The sequence below is a fragment of the Desmodus rotundus genome, chromosome 10, assembly GCF_022682495.2.
Source record: "Desmodus rotundus isolate HL8 chromosome 10, HLdesRot8A.1, whole genome shotgun sequence".
NCBI classification, from domain to species: Eukaryota; Metazoa; Chordata; class Mammalia; order Chiroptera; family Phyllostomidae; genus Desmodus; species Desmodus rotundus.
The window spans coordinates 86,848,134-86,865,191 of record NC_071396.1 but is presented as its reverse complement, the minus strand read 5'-3'; the positions used below and the strand labels follow the sequence as shown (position 1 = coordinate 86,865,191).

Here is a 17,058-nt window from a genome sequence, read left to right as displayed (position 1 = left end):
TGATCTTGGATTAGGTAATGGCCACTTAAAAAACAGCAATGAAAAAATAAATAAAGAAATTTGACTTCAAAATTTAAAAGTTTGTGCGTCAAAAAAAGAAGCTAAAAAGACAGGAAGATGAGAGGAAATATTTGCAAATCACATATATAAGGGACTATTATCAGAATATAATAACACCTTACATGAGTCAAAACAATAAAAACTATTAACCTAATTAAAAATGGGCAAAACAGTTGAAGATATGTCCCAAAAGAAAATATACAAATGGCCGAGCAGCACTACAAAAGATGCTGGGCATCATTAACCATTAGGGAAATGCAAATCAAAACTACAGTGTGATACCACTTTGCATCTACTAAGATGACTGTCATAAAAAAGACGGACAATAATACACATTGACGAAAATATGGAAACATTAAAACCCACCCACACAGCTGATGGGAAGATTAAATGGTGCTGCTGCTTTGGAAAATAAGTTAGCGGTGCCTCAAAAAGTTAGACACATAGCTACCATATGACCCAGCAATTCCACTTCTAAGTATATACCCAAGAGAATTAAAAATATATGCCCACATAAAGCTGTGTGCATGCATATTCAGGGCAGCATCATACATAACAGTAAAAAAGTGAAAACACCTAAACGTCCACCAAGTGATAAGTGCATAAACAAATGTGGTATATCTATGCCAAGGAGTCTTATTGAGCCGTAAAAAGAAACAGTATGGCTTCGTGCTACTGTACGAATGAACCTTGAATTTTGCTAAAGGAGCCAGACACAAAATACTACATATTAAATGATTTCACTTATATAAAGCACAAAATATAACATATTATATGATTTCATTTACACAGAGCTGTTGCTATTCTTTTTTTTGTTTTAAATACTTCTTCCAATGAGCCAGGGGAAAGAATACTCAGTTCTAAGTAAACCGATCACAAATAAGAGTTACACTCATTCACACTCACTTTCTATCTCACCTCCAGTTTCCTTAAGTACCTATTGTGGGGAAAGCAGAAGAAAAACAAACAAACAAACAAACAGAAATGTCCAGGATGGGCAAAGCCATACAGACAGAAAGTGTATTAGTGGTTGGGAGTGTCTGGGGGAGGGAAAGAGGAAGCAACTGCTAGTGGTGATGGGTTTTATGATGGAGGTAATAAACCTCATGCTCTGGAATGAGATGCTGTCCTTGCACAGCTTTAGGAATATAGTCAAAAACGCTGAATTTTATTATATGTGAATTTTATCTCAATAAAGCTGTTATCAACCCTCTCACCCCCCCCCCAACAAAAAACCCAGAAAAAACAAATGTGGGGTGGAAGCGATGGTACAGTTCTGGTAAAAATAATTACTAGTTAATTTACAAAGTTATGACTATATTTAACACAAAGGGATATAATTAGATTTTTGTCTTGTTTGTTTGTTTTTGCAAAATGTTAGTTAAGTGTTTCAGCAATAAAACCATCATGAGGACAATTTCTGTCCACATACCTCCCTATAGTTTTATAGTCTAGTATGAAGAATCCAGCAGCCTAACCTGGGCTACCGTCTCCAACAGCTCCTCAAACTTGCGAAGTGCTCAAGATGAAGACAATAAATAGAAAATGTCACCTAACTGTGTAGGTCAGGTGTCTGGGAGACAGTTCTACCTGAGAGTTCTGTTCCTCATTTCTCACTGTGGTCATTTCCTTCCCAGGCCCATTTTTCTCTCAGATCACTTCTGAATCTCCCCCTTATACTTAATTATGTATGCTTTTGGTATAAAAATTACTGCCCAATGAGATTATTCTGCATAAATACTTTTATAACAGGCCATCATGATTAAAGTGGGAATAGTATTTCTTAAATGTCAGAAATGGTGATTGGTTCCAGCATTCTATAACATTTTCATAACCTAGTCATCGCTTCTGGGCAGATTCCTGTTCTAATAACCTTTGTCAATCATGACAGCACAAATAACCATTTGCTTCGTTATTCTCATTATTAATCTCTAACGAAAAAGAGCCAGAGATGGCTTGTAGAAGAGAAACTGGTTCATAAAGAAAGAAGAGACTACTAATCTCAAAGAATACATTAATTAGAAGAGCTTGTTGAATACACAGCATCTTAAAAAACAACAACAACAACAACAGAATGAATGGTGGTCTAAATAAGCTAATGTTTTATTTTCTTTTTTTTAAAATAATTTTAATTTTTTATTGTTATTCAATTACAGTTGTGTGCCTTTTCTCCCCATCCCTCCACCCCAACCCAGCTGAACCCCCCTCCCTCCCCAACCTCCACCCTCCCCCTTGATTTTGTCCATGTGTCCTTTACAGTAGTTCCTGTAATCCCCTCTCCTCACTGTAAGCTAATGTTTTCAAAGTCAGCTTATATCAGACTGGGCTTGTTTTACATTTCCATGCTTTTTTGTCAGCAAGCTCTGAAAGACAGGGATGACTTGTGGTGGTCCCAGGAGTCTCTGCCAGCTGTAACATATATAAAAAGATCTTTTTCCTTCTACCTGTTATCAAAGGCAGTAATGTTTATAGTAGATGAACATATCAGCCTGGACGCAGAATATGATTTTCACTGTTTAAGAAGGTAGCACAATCAAACAACCTAAGAGGTAGATGTTAGCATTTGAAGACAAAGTACAGGCGTATCTCATTTACTGCACCTCACTTAATTGTGCATATTACAAATTGAAGGTTTGTGGCAACCCTGTGTCAAGCAAGACTATTGGCACCATCTTTTCCCACAGCATTTGCGCACTTTATATATCTTTGTCACATTTCAGTAATTCTCACGAGATTTTAAATTTTTTAATTATTATATTTGTTATGGTGATCTGTGAGCAGTGACCTGTGATGTTACTATTGTATTGTTTTGGGGCACCATGAAATGTGCCCATATAAGAAGGCAAACTCACCTGACAAATGTGTGTTCTGAGTGCCCCGGTGACCAGTGGTTCTCCTGTCTTTCTCCCTCTCTTTGGGCTTCCCTACTCTCTGAGACAAAACATATTAAAATTAGGCCAATTAATAACCTTACAGTGGCCTCTAAGTGTTCGGGTAAAGGAAAACTTGCACATCTCTCATTTATATGAAAAGCTAGAAATGATTAAACTTAGTGAGGAAGGCATGTAGTAAGTTGAGATAGGCTGAAAGCTAGGCATCTTGTACCAAAGAGTCAAGTTGTGAATGCAAAGGAAAGTTCTTGAAGGAACTTTCTATTACAATGAACACATGGATGATAAGAAAGTAAAAGAGCCTTCCTGCTGATATAGAGAAAGTTTAACCTTCTAGATAGAAGACCAAGGCAGCAACAACATTCCCTTAAGCCAAAGCCTAGCCCAGAGCCAGGCCCTAACTCTCTTCAACTCTAACAGGGCTGAGAGAGCTGAGCAAGCTGCAGAAGAAAAATCAGAAGCTAGCAGAGGTTCGGCCTTGAAGTTTAAGAAAAGAAGATGTCTCCTTAACATAAAAGTATAAAGTGAAGCAGCAAATACTGATGTAGAAGCTGCAGCAAGCTATTTAGAAGATCTGGCTAAGAAAATTAATGAAAGTGGCTACACTAAACAACAGATTTTCAGTGTAGACAAAAAAGCCTTAAATTATTGGAAGATGCCATTCAGGAATTTCATAGCTACAGAGAAGTAAATGCCTGGCTTCAAAATTTCAAAGGATGGGCTGACTCTCTTGTTAGGGACTAATATGGTTGGTGACTTTACATTGAAGACAATTTTCTCTTACCATTCTGAAAACCCTAGGGTCTTTAAGACGACAAGGAAACAACTGATGTGCCCTTCAACAGATGAGTGGATAAAGAAGATGTGGTACATACGAGGCCTGTCCAGAAGGTATCCAGCTATGTAATATGAAAAATAGAGACATTTATTGAAGAGGATACAAGATACAAGAAACATTGTACAAAGGACAATGAAGCATCAGTCCCCTTCAAAGTAGGCACCTGGAGACCTCACACAGTTTTCCCAGTCACCATCAGTTGCCCTGTCATATTTTCCTGAATCTAATTGATGGCCTGAAATCTCTTCCCTTTCAAAGGTGATTTTAGTTGGGGAAAAGCCAGAAGTCGCAGGGTGCCAAATCTGGGCTGTAGCAGAGCTGAGTCACCTAGAAGATTTGATGTTTCACAAAAAAACTCTGCATGAGACATGCATCAGTGGGAGCATTGGTGTGATGAAGCTGCCAATCACTAGTGGTCCATAGCAGCAGCCTTCTGAATCATCTGAATAGTTTCCCTGCAGGAATGTTCAAGCTTAACACAGAATTTGATGCAGATTCATTGTTCTACTAGCTCAGTCATTTTGAATGTGACAGCCATACAGTACACATGCTTACTCAATAGCGTCTATCACCCCCACTGACTAGAACAGTGAGTCATCATTGTTCATACATGTGCATTCCAGTCCACTCTCCTTGGCTGCCAGGTTACATCAATGATGTGCAAATCGTTCTTGTTATGTTAACAATGGCCAGACTCTTTCCAGACAGATCTCATATACACAACGGAATACTACAAGGAAAGATAAAATACTGCCATGTGTGACAATATGGATGGACCTTGAGAATATCACACTAAGTGAAATAAGTCAGACCGAAAAAGTTAAGGATCATGTGAGTATATGTTGGGTATAAAACTTAAAGAAACAAATGAACAAACAAGAAAAACAAACAAAAACTCATAGACACAGACAGCCATATAGTGGTTATCAGAGAAGGGGAGGCGGCGGGTAGTAGAGGATAAAGAGGCCAAATATATGGTGACGGAAGATGATTTGACTTTGAGAGCACAATGCAATATATCTATCATGTACCATAGAAATGCACACCTGAAACATATAATCTTATTAACCAATGTCACCCCAATACGTTGAATAAAACAAGAACTATGCTACATCTACTCTGCTTGTTCTCCGTAAATAAAACCACAAAGCCTAGATAACAACATGTCTGTTTACAACAGCATGTACTGAACATTTTAAGCCCACTGTTGAGGGAAAAAAAGGTTTCCTTTCATATATTATTGCTCACTGACAACGCACCTGGTTACCCAAGAGCTCTGATGGAGATGTACAAGGAGAATAACGTATTTTTCATCGCTGCTAACATAACATCCATTCTGAAGCCCATGGATCAAGGAGCAATTCTGCCTTTCACATCTTATTATTTAAGAAATATATTTTGTAAGGCTATAGCTGCCATAGACAGTGATTCCTCTGATGGATATGAGCAACATCAATTGAAAACCTTCTAGAAAGGATTAACCATTCTAGATGCCATTAAAAACCATTTGTGATTCATGGGAAGAGGTCAAAATATCAACATTAACAGGGGTTCAGGAGAAGTTGGTTCTAACTCTTATGGATGTCTTTGAGGAGTTCAAGACTTTACATGAGGGAGTACTGGAGTTGTGGTGAAAACAGCAAAAGAATCCGATGTGGAGACTGAGAATGAAGGAACTTTGAAATCCCATAATAAAACTAACAGACAAATGAGGAGTCCTTCTTAGGGATGAGCAAAGAAAGAGGTTTCTTAAGATGGAACCCACATCTCGTGAAGATGCTCTGAAGGAGGCTGAAATGACAAGAACGATTTAGAGCATGACAAAGTTAGTCGTTAAAGCAGCAGCAGGGGTTGAGGGGATTGATTTCAATTTTGAAAGTTCTACCGTGGGTAAAATGCCATCAAAGAGCATCACACACTACAGACACATCATTCATAAAAGGAAGAGTCAATCAATGGGGCAAACTTCTTTGTTGTCTTATTTTAAGAAGTTGCAACAGCCACTCCAACCCTCAGGCACCCACGCCTGGGGCGGTCAGTAGCCATGAGGACCAACACAGGACCTTCCACCAGCAAAAAGAGTATGAATCACTGAACACTCAGATGACGGTTAGCGGTTTTAGTAACCATTTTTTATTATGTATAGTATTTTTTTTGATATAATGCTATTGCACACTCAACAGAGTATAGTATAGTATAAATGTAACTTTTATGTGCACTGTGAAACCAAAAACATTGAGTGACTTGCTTTACTGTGAAATTTGATTTACTTCTATGGTCTGGAACTGAATCCGCAAAACCTCTGAGGTACACCTGTACAGGCAAACTCATTTAAACATATGCCAGGTGGCAGAATATAAAAACAGGCAGTCCTATCTTATCAATTTTTTATATCTGTATTGTTCACCAAATTTTGAAATGCCCTCATTTTCCTGGAAAATCCAAAATTTGTGTCCACACAAAATAATTTTCCTTTCTCCCCAGGACAAGGAGACTTTAATCCTCTATCTGAAAAGAAGGATTTGTTAGGAAAATGTGGGTAAAATGCTTTCCGAACTGATCTGGGGGAGGGAGTGTAGCAAGAAGACATATTTAACCCAGTCCTGGCCAACTGACAGAAAAGAATGCAACCCGTGTAGAACACTGACCCTAAGTGGAGCGGACGTGCCCCCAGCACAATGGTGTGAACAGCCTGGTGGTTGGCCCAGCCACCGTTTAAGAACTGAGAGAAATAGGAGTCATCATGACCTCATCAAAGGAAAAAAACTTTTCATAAGAGAGTGTAACGTAAATTAATAGGACAGATAACATCAAAACATATACATCAAATCAACTAGCTGAAGCGGACGCTGGAAATGGTCGTTTTACAAAGTTTAAAGCCTTAACTCCAAATGCGTTAGAGTAGTACCTCTTATCTGTGGTTCTGCTTTCTGCAGTTTGTTACCCACTGTCAACCTCATTTCAAAAATATTAAATGAAAATTCCAGCAATAAACAATTCAGAAGCCTTAAATTGCACGCCATTCTGAGCAGCATGTTGGAACCTCACACAATCCGGCTCCGTCCCCCCTCATCACACTCTGGATGTGGAGCATACCTTTGTCCCGAGCACACACGCTCTGCGTGCTACCTGCCTGTTAGCCACATGCTAGCTGTCTCAGTTACCCACTGTGGTGGGACCCTGGTGCCTGTGTTCAAGTAACCCTTATTTTACTTAATAAATGGCTTGAAAGCAAGTCAGATATGCCAAAGAGAAGCTGTAAAGTGCTTCCTTTAAGTGAAAAGGTGAATATGACCCATGACCCAGCAATTCCTCTTCTGGGTATCCACCTGAAAAAGTTGAAAACATTTATTTGCAAAGATACACGCACCCGTCTATTCACTGCAGCACTATCCACCGTGGTTAAGACATGAAAACAACTCAAGTATCCTTCTACAGATGATTGGACAAAGAAAACGTGGGGCATTTGTACAATGGAATACTACTCAGTCATAAGAAAAGATGAAATAGCCATTTGCAACAACATGCATGGATCTTGAGAATATCATGCTATAAGTGAAATAAGTCAGGTGGAAAAAGTCAAAAACATATGATTTCAAGCATCTGTGGGACACAAAGCTGAAAGCAGCAAGTGAACCAGACGAACAGAAACTCATAGACACAGACTCAGTATGGTAGTTACCAGAGCGAAGGGGTGTTAACCACACGGTGACAGAAGACGAATTTGTGGCTGGAGAACACATAATGCAATATATAGACGATGTGTTACAGAATTGCAAACTTAAAATCTACATAATTTTATTAACCAATGCCATGCCAATAAATGTAATAAAATTTAAAAAGATCTGCTAAAAAAGAAAATGTGAGCATAGTACAATAAGATTTTGTGGGACATTTACATAATTTTTATTACAGTATATCCTTGTAATTGTACTATTTGATTACTATTGTTCTTAACCTCTTACTGTGCCTAATTTATAAATTAAGCATTTTTATAGATATGTATGTGTAGGAAAAACAGTGTATATAGGGTTCAGGGTTTGGTACTATCTATGGTTTTGGCATCTACTGGGGGGCTGGAACATATCCCCATGAATAAGGGGGGATGACTGTATATAGAAAAATAAAACTAAAGATCAAAGCAGAATAAATAGTGAGGATAAAAACTCTGTATGAGAGAAAGCCAGAGGTGAAGGAAGAAGGACCAGAAAAGAGGATATAGTACTGGCAGGCAGCCAAAGCAGAAAGTGACTGTCTCCTGCTGGAAGACTTCCTCTGGTGCAGCAGAGGTCACTGCCATCACCCACCCCCGCCCTTGCCTCGAATATCTGGGATGCCTGGATCTGGTACTTGATACAGAGCCAAAGGAAGGGAGGGCTTCTAGTTTAAAGATGAGTAAGTTCTGGGGAACCTAATGTATAGCCTGGTGACTATAGTTAACAATTCTATAGTTTTACTTGAAAGTTGCTGAGAATCAATCTTAAATGTTCTCACCAAACACACACACACACACACACACACACGTAATAATTTTACAGTGTATATAATGTATACAATGTATCAAATCATACTGTGTACCTTAAACTTACACAATGTTGTATGTCAAAAATATCTGAATAAAGCTGAAGGAAAATCAAGAGGCTTAGTGAAAGAGATTTAACCAGATAAGGACAACATGTTCTGGGGGAGTCATTTAAACACAGGGTGCAGTGGAAATTCTAAAAAGTGGAGGTAAGTGGCCACTTGGACCACATGCGGGGAAGTCAGGAAAGGTTCCAGCGAGATGTGACCCCAGAAGTGAATTCTGGAAAAGAACTATACAGATGAACTGGGTAGGTGCAGTGGGAGCCCCCTCAGCATCAGGAACAAAGGCACGGAGAAACCGAACAGACAGGCATTAAGGGCACTGCAAGTAGTGCAGAATGAGGCGTGAACTGGTTCTGAGTAGGGAGAACAAGTAGAAGATAAACATGCGCCAGGTCTCGAATGTTACACTTTGTTTGGATTTTATTTCTCTCTGAGTTCATTAATGTCCTACAGCCAATTCGCATTTTATAAAAGGCACCTTTCATAAGAATGTGAAGGCTTAATAGAAAAGTTCCATTTCTTCAAATGTTTGGAGGGCTTAAGACTAGGACCAAAGCGACCCGTTAGAAAATTGCTACAACAATCTAAGCGAAGGATGAGAGGGGCCTTGTTTGAAGTAGCATGGTAGGAATTAGGGGGTAAAGGGATTATAAAGAGAAATTTAAGACACTGTCAACTTATGAGGTGGGTGGCAAGATGTATGACCAATGAACAGTTCCATTTACCAAGACAGAGAATACAGAATAAATATGAGGTTTGGGTGGAGGTGCACCTTTAGACGCACTGAGTTCGAGATGCTTGGGAAACGTTTAGTTGAGATGGTCAATATGGGACATTTAGATCCCTGGGCCTGGAATTCAGAAAAGAGGTCTCAGTAAAGACAGAAAATTGGGAGTTGGTCACTTTATATGCGGTAGCTGAAGACAGGAGCATGTAACATTTCCAGGAAGAGTGTAGTTTTGTTCGTTCATGCATTCATTCAGCCTTTTATTCACTCAACAAATAAGTTCCACAGGGCAGGAACATCTGTGTTTTGTTTGCTGCTGAATCCCTTAGCCTACATAATAGGTGCTCAATAACTATTTATTAAATAGATACATTAACAACTGAGACTGTGCTAGATGCTAGACTTCCAATGATGAGCAAGGTCAACACTGTCTCCCACAGTGAGCTTGCCATCCAGCAATGAGGGCAGGTAATGGAACATGACAATGTGTGATGAACGCAGTGGCAGGAGCATTATGCAGTGCTGTGCCAACACTTCCTACGAGGACTTAAAAGGACTTAGGAACCACAGAAAACCTCTTGTAGAAAGAAATGCTCAAACCGAGAGGAGAGGACCAGTGTACCAATCACATGTAAAGGGCCGGCAAAGAAAAAGGAATCAATAGAAAGATGTAGTCAACTGTGTGCAGTGCTACAGAGGCCACTCCAGGTAAAGACTGAGAGTTGACGAGGCCACAGCGACCTTCGCCAAAACACAAGTGTGGCATTACCCAGGTGCTGACCATTTCCCCCACTGGTTTGGTAGACAGACGTTATGCTAGTTGCACATCAGACACAGAAGCTGCTGGACAAAGAGATGTTTTATTCAGGGTCTGACCATGAGGCTGCAATTCTAATGCAGTCCACTAGTCACAGCCTCCCAGGGAAATGTAGAGTTCCAAGATTTTCACTATAGCAGGTACACCATCTACTCTGAACATCTACATACTACATAATACATAAAGACAGCATATACTGTGTATTCTGCTTAGAATATTCTGCCTGGCCCCAATGTGACAAAATTCCTATTTATCCTTTCAAACTTGCTTTTACATCATCTCTTCCTCCAAGCTTTTCCTGACTTCCCAGACAGAGTTAAGCACCTTTATTATGGTACATGGTGTATAGTTAAAATTATTTGGCTATATTACTATCATCTGAAGTGGCCTGTGTGTTTCCAGAAATCACAGCATATTAATCTTAATATCTCTCTAGTATAGAGCAGGTACATCAAATATGTTAGAAGAATGAACAAAGGAATAATGGTAAAGGAGTGCCTATTAAACTTCATGTCAGCTTTGAGCGTCGAATTGAAACAACATAGATGAACCATGTAGTTTTTAAACTAGCCAAGAGGATGGCTAAAAATACTGACTCATTAAAAATGTTAAAATGTTCCAATCTCACAAGATTTTCCCATCTGAAGCAAATATGCTTTCCAACCGTGCCATACAGTCCTCACATTCATTTCCTTTTCTCCCCTTTCAAAAAACTGTACATGTTTCCTGACATGAACACTGAGATCCAAATAATACATCCAGTCTGGTACTCAATGACAATATATGCGGCTGAAAATGGACTGCCGGTAAAATGAAAACTGATAGCGAGATGGATTGATTAACAGACATGGACAAGAATTTCACATGAATGCTTATGCTCTTTTATTAGGCTGTGATCTCTGCTAGAGTACAACCCACTGATACAAGGTTGAAATTTTCCTGTTAATTAAAAGAGAAATTTATGGCAAATTCAGTGCAAAGCTACAGTGTTTTCCAATGTCCTGATGGTAGTAACCATTGGGGAGCAGAGAGATCTCTCAACTTTCTGGATACTGACAAAGGGAAAGAGGAGTCAAATGCCTCACACCCCGTTTCTTCTGAACTCAGTCAGTTTTAACAACAGCAACAAAAACATGAGCCATAGAAAAATATCTAGTTAGAGTAAGTGACTAGCTTTTTAAAAGAGTTTTCTGAGCATCGCACTCTCTAGGTTGTTTCCTGCAGAGTTACTAGACAAGATGGAGTAGAGACAGACTTGGACCGAAGATAATTTAGATTATCTTTTGCTCAGATCATTAGACACTGAGGTCTTTCAGGAAGCCAACTACACAGTAGAGACTCAAGGTTTACTTATCCAACTTTAATGGTAAGGACACTAATTTAAAAGTTCACATTCAGATACCCTAAAAAGCAGGCTATCAATGTGCCAGGCTGGTCATAATTTGATTTCCTTAGTTTCTTTTTCACATAATACTCTGTGCATGTACACTTTCAAGCATTCATAGTAGATGTTAAAGACAATGTTGCAAAAACATTTCTATTGAAAACCATGCATTTCTCTTGCTTCTAACCTGCTTAAAAATTTATCTTTTATTTAAAGGTTCCATATTTCAGCTAGACCCAAAGGAGAAGTATTTTCTCCATTTGGAAGGCTGCTTTAAATCAATTCAGCCTTTTTGAGTTACAGGAACTGGCCTAGAATTGTAAGGGAGGGGGGGGCGGGGGTAGGGAAGGCTGTTATCACACCCCTACCCCAACCAGACATGACTTTATAAGGTGAACTGCAGTAACAATGATTAAACACTTGAAAATTGCCAATTTCAGAACGAGGAAATTCCTGACCCTATGGACCACTGAAAACCGTCTGCACACTAAGCTCTCTGGACTCTGACAGTGAAGTTGTATGTGTAATGCTTTGGGAAGCAGAGCTAAACACACCAAGCCGGGGCCTCCTAGCTCCAGCCATGAGGAACAGGCTTAAAGCTTCTTAGAGGGAAGTCATCTCATTCTGCTCCCTATCTTCAAGCAGAAGAGCTTCATTCGTGTCATTAAATTAAAACTCGCCAAGAACTATCAATATCAATATATATGATACCTCCATCTCTTCAGACCTCTATGTTTGTCTACTTGAACTATTTATGCTGCTATGTAAGACCATTCATCTCTGAGTAGAAGTGTAAACTGAATTTAAGAGGTCCCTTAATCTTCTCTTTGCCAAACTAAGGAAGCCAGTGGCATTATGCTTTCCTCATATAGTTCATCTTACAGCTCTTATAATTTTTGTACGTGTCACCTTGCCTTTCTTCAGCTTTCTCATTAGAGTTCTCTTATTAGAGTCAGATAATACCGTCACCTATTGCACAATTAATACTTCTCACCAGGAATAGGTGTTTGAATTAGAGTATCTGAGGATGACTTAGTGTAACCTCTACATGGGGATGGGACACTTCTAGGTGCTTTAAAGATATTATCATGTTTGATTCTCATCAAAAGAAAAATAAACACAAAGTACTATTTAGCGTCCTTTTACAAGGACATCTGCATCACAGAATGGTTAACAACTTACCCAAGGTTACTTTGCCAGTGAGCTAAGATTTAAAGTAAAGTCCTAGAACCACTAGAGATTAGTGTTTCTTAAAAAGTAGTGTACATAGGAAGCATCTGTGAATCTTGTTACACAGCAGATACTGATTCAGTAGATCTAAGGAAGGGCCTCAAATTCCACATTTCTAACAAACTCTGAGTGATGCTGACTGCTGGTCCAGGACCCCCAGCATCTATGAGTGTGCACAGCATCTCTAAGTACCCTCCCTCCTGCACACCAGTGGGAGAGAACCCATCCCCCTCCTTTATGGTGACATGTGACACATTATTGGACTCCTGTCCTCACTCCCTTTAATCCATCCTTAGAATATGGTGTTGCTTTTTCTCTTTGGTCACCTCTATTTGTTTTGGAAAGAAGCATATAGGAAATAAAATATGAGATGTGAAGTAACCCATTTTCCCCTTTAGAAGGAAGGAGTAGTCTAGATTTTCAGAGCAGTATAACATTTCTATTGTGCCTTACCACTGAAGTAATAACAATTAGCAAATATTACCTGTAGGGCTTGAGAATTTATATTGGGGGAAGAGTCCATAGAAAAAAATAAACAACCACATTTTTCCTCTTCTACTTTCAAATAGACAGCCATTCTCTACCTTGCCCAAGCACACTTTTAAGCCTAAGTTTACAATATAGCTTATGAATTAAGTTTAACATAGCCAGACCATTAGCTATGGCCTTAGGGAACAGTATTCTCACCAGAATTGCATATACTTTTTAATGTGGTTGGAAAACTCGACCCGATATAATAATTCTCAGAAAAATTGAACAATTTCCATAACATAATATTCATTACTAGAGTGAAAAAGGAGAGTTCTTATAGAATGGGATCATACCTAACATTTTAAGGTTAAATTAGAAAAACTAGTAGGAATATATCATTTCTTGCCTCTTTGCAAATGACTGAGGCTACTGCTCACAAATGTAAATTACTGCTCAGAGAAAAATTAAGTAACTCCTATGTGCAGGTTTATTATCTAAACTCAGCAAATGCTATGACGACTGAAGGTAATAAAGCATTTTATGAAGAACTTCACTTCAGTGGTTCCTAATAATTGAGCTTCTGTGGACTGTTCAGCACAATGATATTTTAAAAACTGGTAAAGAACTAGATTATTTGCTTGACCCTCCATCAAGAAATATTAGAGAGAAACAGCCCAAAACACCCAAGAAGAAAAGTTTGACAGTGTCATTAAAATCAAGGAGTTAGGTTTTTGCCTTATTATTTTAACATGATTGATTGCTAAATAAATTAATCCAAGAGGCCACATAAAAAAAAATCCCTGGGACCCAGGTTTTTATCTATATATACTAACAAAAGAGAACTGGATCTGTCATAAAAGTCAAAAGTAATGGACAGAATAACACTAATGATTTCTATATTATTTTTCTGTTTTATGCAATTCCACTAGGAAGCAACAATTTTCTTTATTTAGTCTCTGTCTAGTGGTGATTTTTCCCAAAAAGTCAGTCTTACCTAAATCAGTTCACCCGGGTCTGCACCGGGAGGGAAGAATACCCTCTTTTGGACTAACATAGACATATAACTACAATAGGATAAGTTCAGAAAATTGAGTCAATGCTAGTAGCCAGAAAAAAAAATTTTAAGAAAAAATAAGTACAGTGGGACTTCTGGTTCTGGACAAGACATAATTACATATAAAACAAATATAAGAAGATTTGGAAAGATGGAGAGAAGGTGCTAGATTGCTAGAGACTTCAAAACCCAGGGAACAACACAATGGTGAGTTGCTTAGTTTTGTTTTTGCCTTCTATACCCTGGTCTGGGTGTTGGAGAAGTCAATGACCCAGAAATGCCAATGGACAGGAAAAAGTTCCAAGAGCAGCCTGCTCTTGCTAGCGAACAGAAGAGAAAAGGGTATCTTGCCCAGCAAAACAGAAAATGTTTAAACAAGAACTGCCTCACCCTAGCCAAACACCGCAGAAAACACTGCAACCCCATCCCACCTCCATCAGCCCAGGCTAAGACTTCTAGTGTCCCTCTGCCCTAGCCCCTTTCCTGATGAGGTGGTATCAGACTGAGTGGAGAGCCAGTACTTCATTCCCTATCTGATGGTAATGACTCCGTTTTCTATATCCTTCACCCTCCTGATTATCAGTAGAGGCCTCATAGGGAGCCTGTACCTCCAGTCCTATCTAGCTTTAATTAGGTGTCCCGCCCTGCTGTGGTGGTGTTAGAAGAAGCTGCGTGTAAAGCAAAGAATTTCCCAACATATCAGCAGTAACACTGGAGACCATTTGGGAAGCTCCTGCCCTTAAGCCAGGGTGGCATCAGCAGAGGTGTAGTAGGGAGCAGAACTGGTCCCCTTACCTCCCCTCAGCAGTAATGAGGTAACCACCTCTCCCTGGGTGTCAAATGAGGTGGAGCCTCCTTTTCCCCTCACTGACATGATGTCAGAAAAGGTCTACTAAAAGAGATGATTTAAATAAAACTGTACCATAACACCAAAAATGGCTCGAATACAACTATAACTAAGTTGTCATAGCAGGAGCCAGAATAATCTCATCTTGAATGAGAAAAGACAATCGACAGATGCCAATATTGAAATGACACAGATGCTGGAATTATCTGACAAGAATTTTAAAGTGGCCATCATGAAAAGCTTTGATGAGCAATTATAAACATGCTTAAAACAAATGAAAAAAGTCTCAACAAAGAAATACAAAATATAAAAAACAATCAAATGAAAATTTTAGAACTAAAAAATAAAATAACCAGAATTAAAAAAACCTTCCTGGATGGGCTCCACGACAGAATAGATAGGACATAGGAAAGAATTAGTGAATCTGGAGAGAGAACAAAACACATTATCCAAACTGGCAACGAAGAGAAAATGGACTGAAAGAGAAAATGAACAGAGCCTCAGGGACTTGTGGAACTATAAAAAAAGATCCCGCATCTGTGTCACTGGAGTCCCAGAAAACAGCAGGATGAGGGTAGATGGAAAAATACAGGAACTAATGCCTGAAAATTTCCCAGATTTGGCAAGAAACATAAACCTACAGAATGAAGAAGTTGAGTAAACCCCAAACAAGATAAACTCAATGAAATCCATGCCAAGACACATCATAATTAAACTTCTGAAAACTAAAGACAGAGGAAAATCTTGAAAGCAAGAGAGAAGCAACACCTTATTTAAATGGGAGAAAATAGAACGACAGTGGATTTTAATCACAAAACATGGCAGGGATGGGGAGAGAAGGAAGTGGCACATTTTTCAAATGCTGAAAGAAAAGACCTGTCAACCCTGGGATTCTATATCCAGCAAAGATATCCTTCAAAAACTACAGGAGAAATCAAGAAATGCTCAGATGAAGGACAACTATGAGAATTTAGATTTATTCTAAAAAAAATGGCTAAAGATTATCTAAATAGGAAGGAAAGAATTAAGGAATTCTGGAACATCAAAAAGGAAGAACAGAAAGAGTACAAATACGAACAAAAAGACTTCTCTTTCTCTCTTGAGTTTTCTAAATTATGTTTGACAGTTGAAACATTAATTATGTTGTCTGCCGTGAATAGAGGAAAAAAACTGAGAATGGAATAACTAGGGAGTAATTGCTTAAGCAACTGCATCTGGAAGTGAAAACTTTACTCATTTTTAAGTGCATCCTATTTCACTGAAAAGGAAGATGGCCAACATGACCTGGTTACACATGCCCAACTTCCTCACAACTCCCCTCTCCACACATCATCCCCTCAAGTCTTGACATTCAATAAATGCTGAATAAATGAACGTTTTTGAAGACAAAATTCTCCATCTATGTTCCTGACTTAACCCTCTTCTATACCATTCAGCCACTGTCCTATAAATTATTCTCTTTCTCATGATCTCAATAGCTTTTGGCTTCATCCCATAACCCTTCAACTAAACACACCATAAGAAAAGCCCTGATCACAGACTTTCTTCTGAAGCAGCCTACCTCTCTCTCTCCTCCCTGCCACTAGCGAAACTCTAAATGACTAGTCTATACTCACTATCTCCACTTCCTCATTTCCAATTTAAGTTTTGGCCCAACACAACATGTTTTGGGCCCTGTCCTGTCACTTTACACTGTTTTCTTGACAAATTCAGGGGTGTCCAACCTTTTGGCATCTCTGGGCCACACTGGAAGAAGAAGAGTTGTCTTGGGCCACACATTAAATACACAAACACTAATGAAAACAAAAAAAAATCTCATAACATTTTAAGTAAATTTACAATATTGTGCTGGGCTGCATTTATAGCCATCCTGGGCCGCAGGTTGGACACTCCTGCATATCTACTAATAGTTAAACACAAAACCTGATTTGGGGTTTTACCCTCCTTGCTAGCCACTTTCTCCCTCTTCAAATGATCTCTCCTCCTAGTTCCTGGCCCACTGTGCTTTCCCCTGACAGACTGCTCCTTTTCAAACCCCTTCCAGTGACTTTCCCTTCCTTTACCACCATTAAAGGCAGATATTCCCTAAGATAATGTCCTAGAACCTATTCTGTTTTCACTAGCTCTTTCTATAACATTACATTCTACTGCA

At 39.0% G+C, this 17,058-nt stretch overlaps 1 protein-coding gene across 4 annotated transcripts in view; it reads right to left on the bottom strand.

The window, feature by feature from the left end:
- Positions 1 to 17,058, bottom strand: part of KIAA1328 (KIAA1328 ortholog) — a 223,217-nt gene that overhangs the window by 126,131 nt on the left and 80,028 nt on the right. The gene's annotated exons all lie outside the window — the stretch shown is intronic.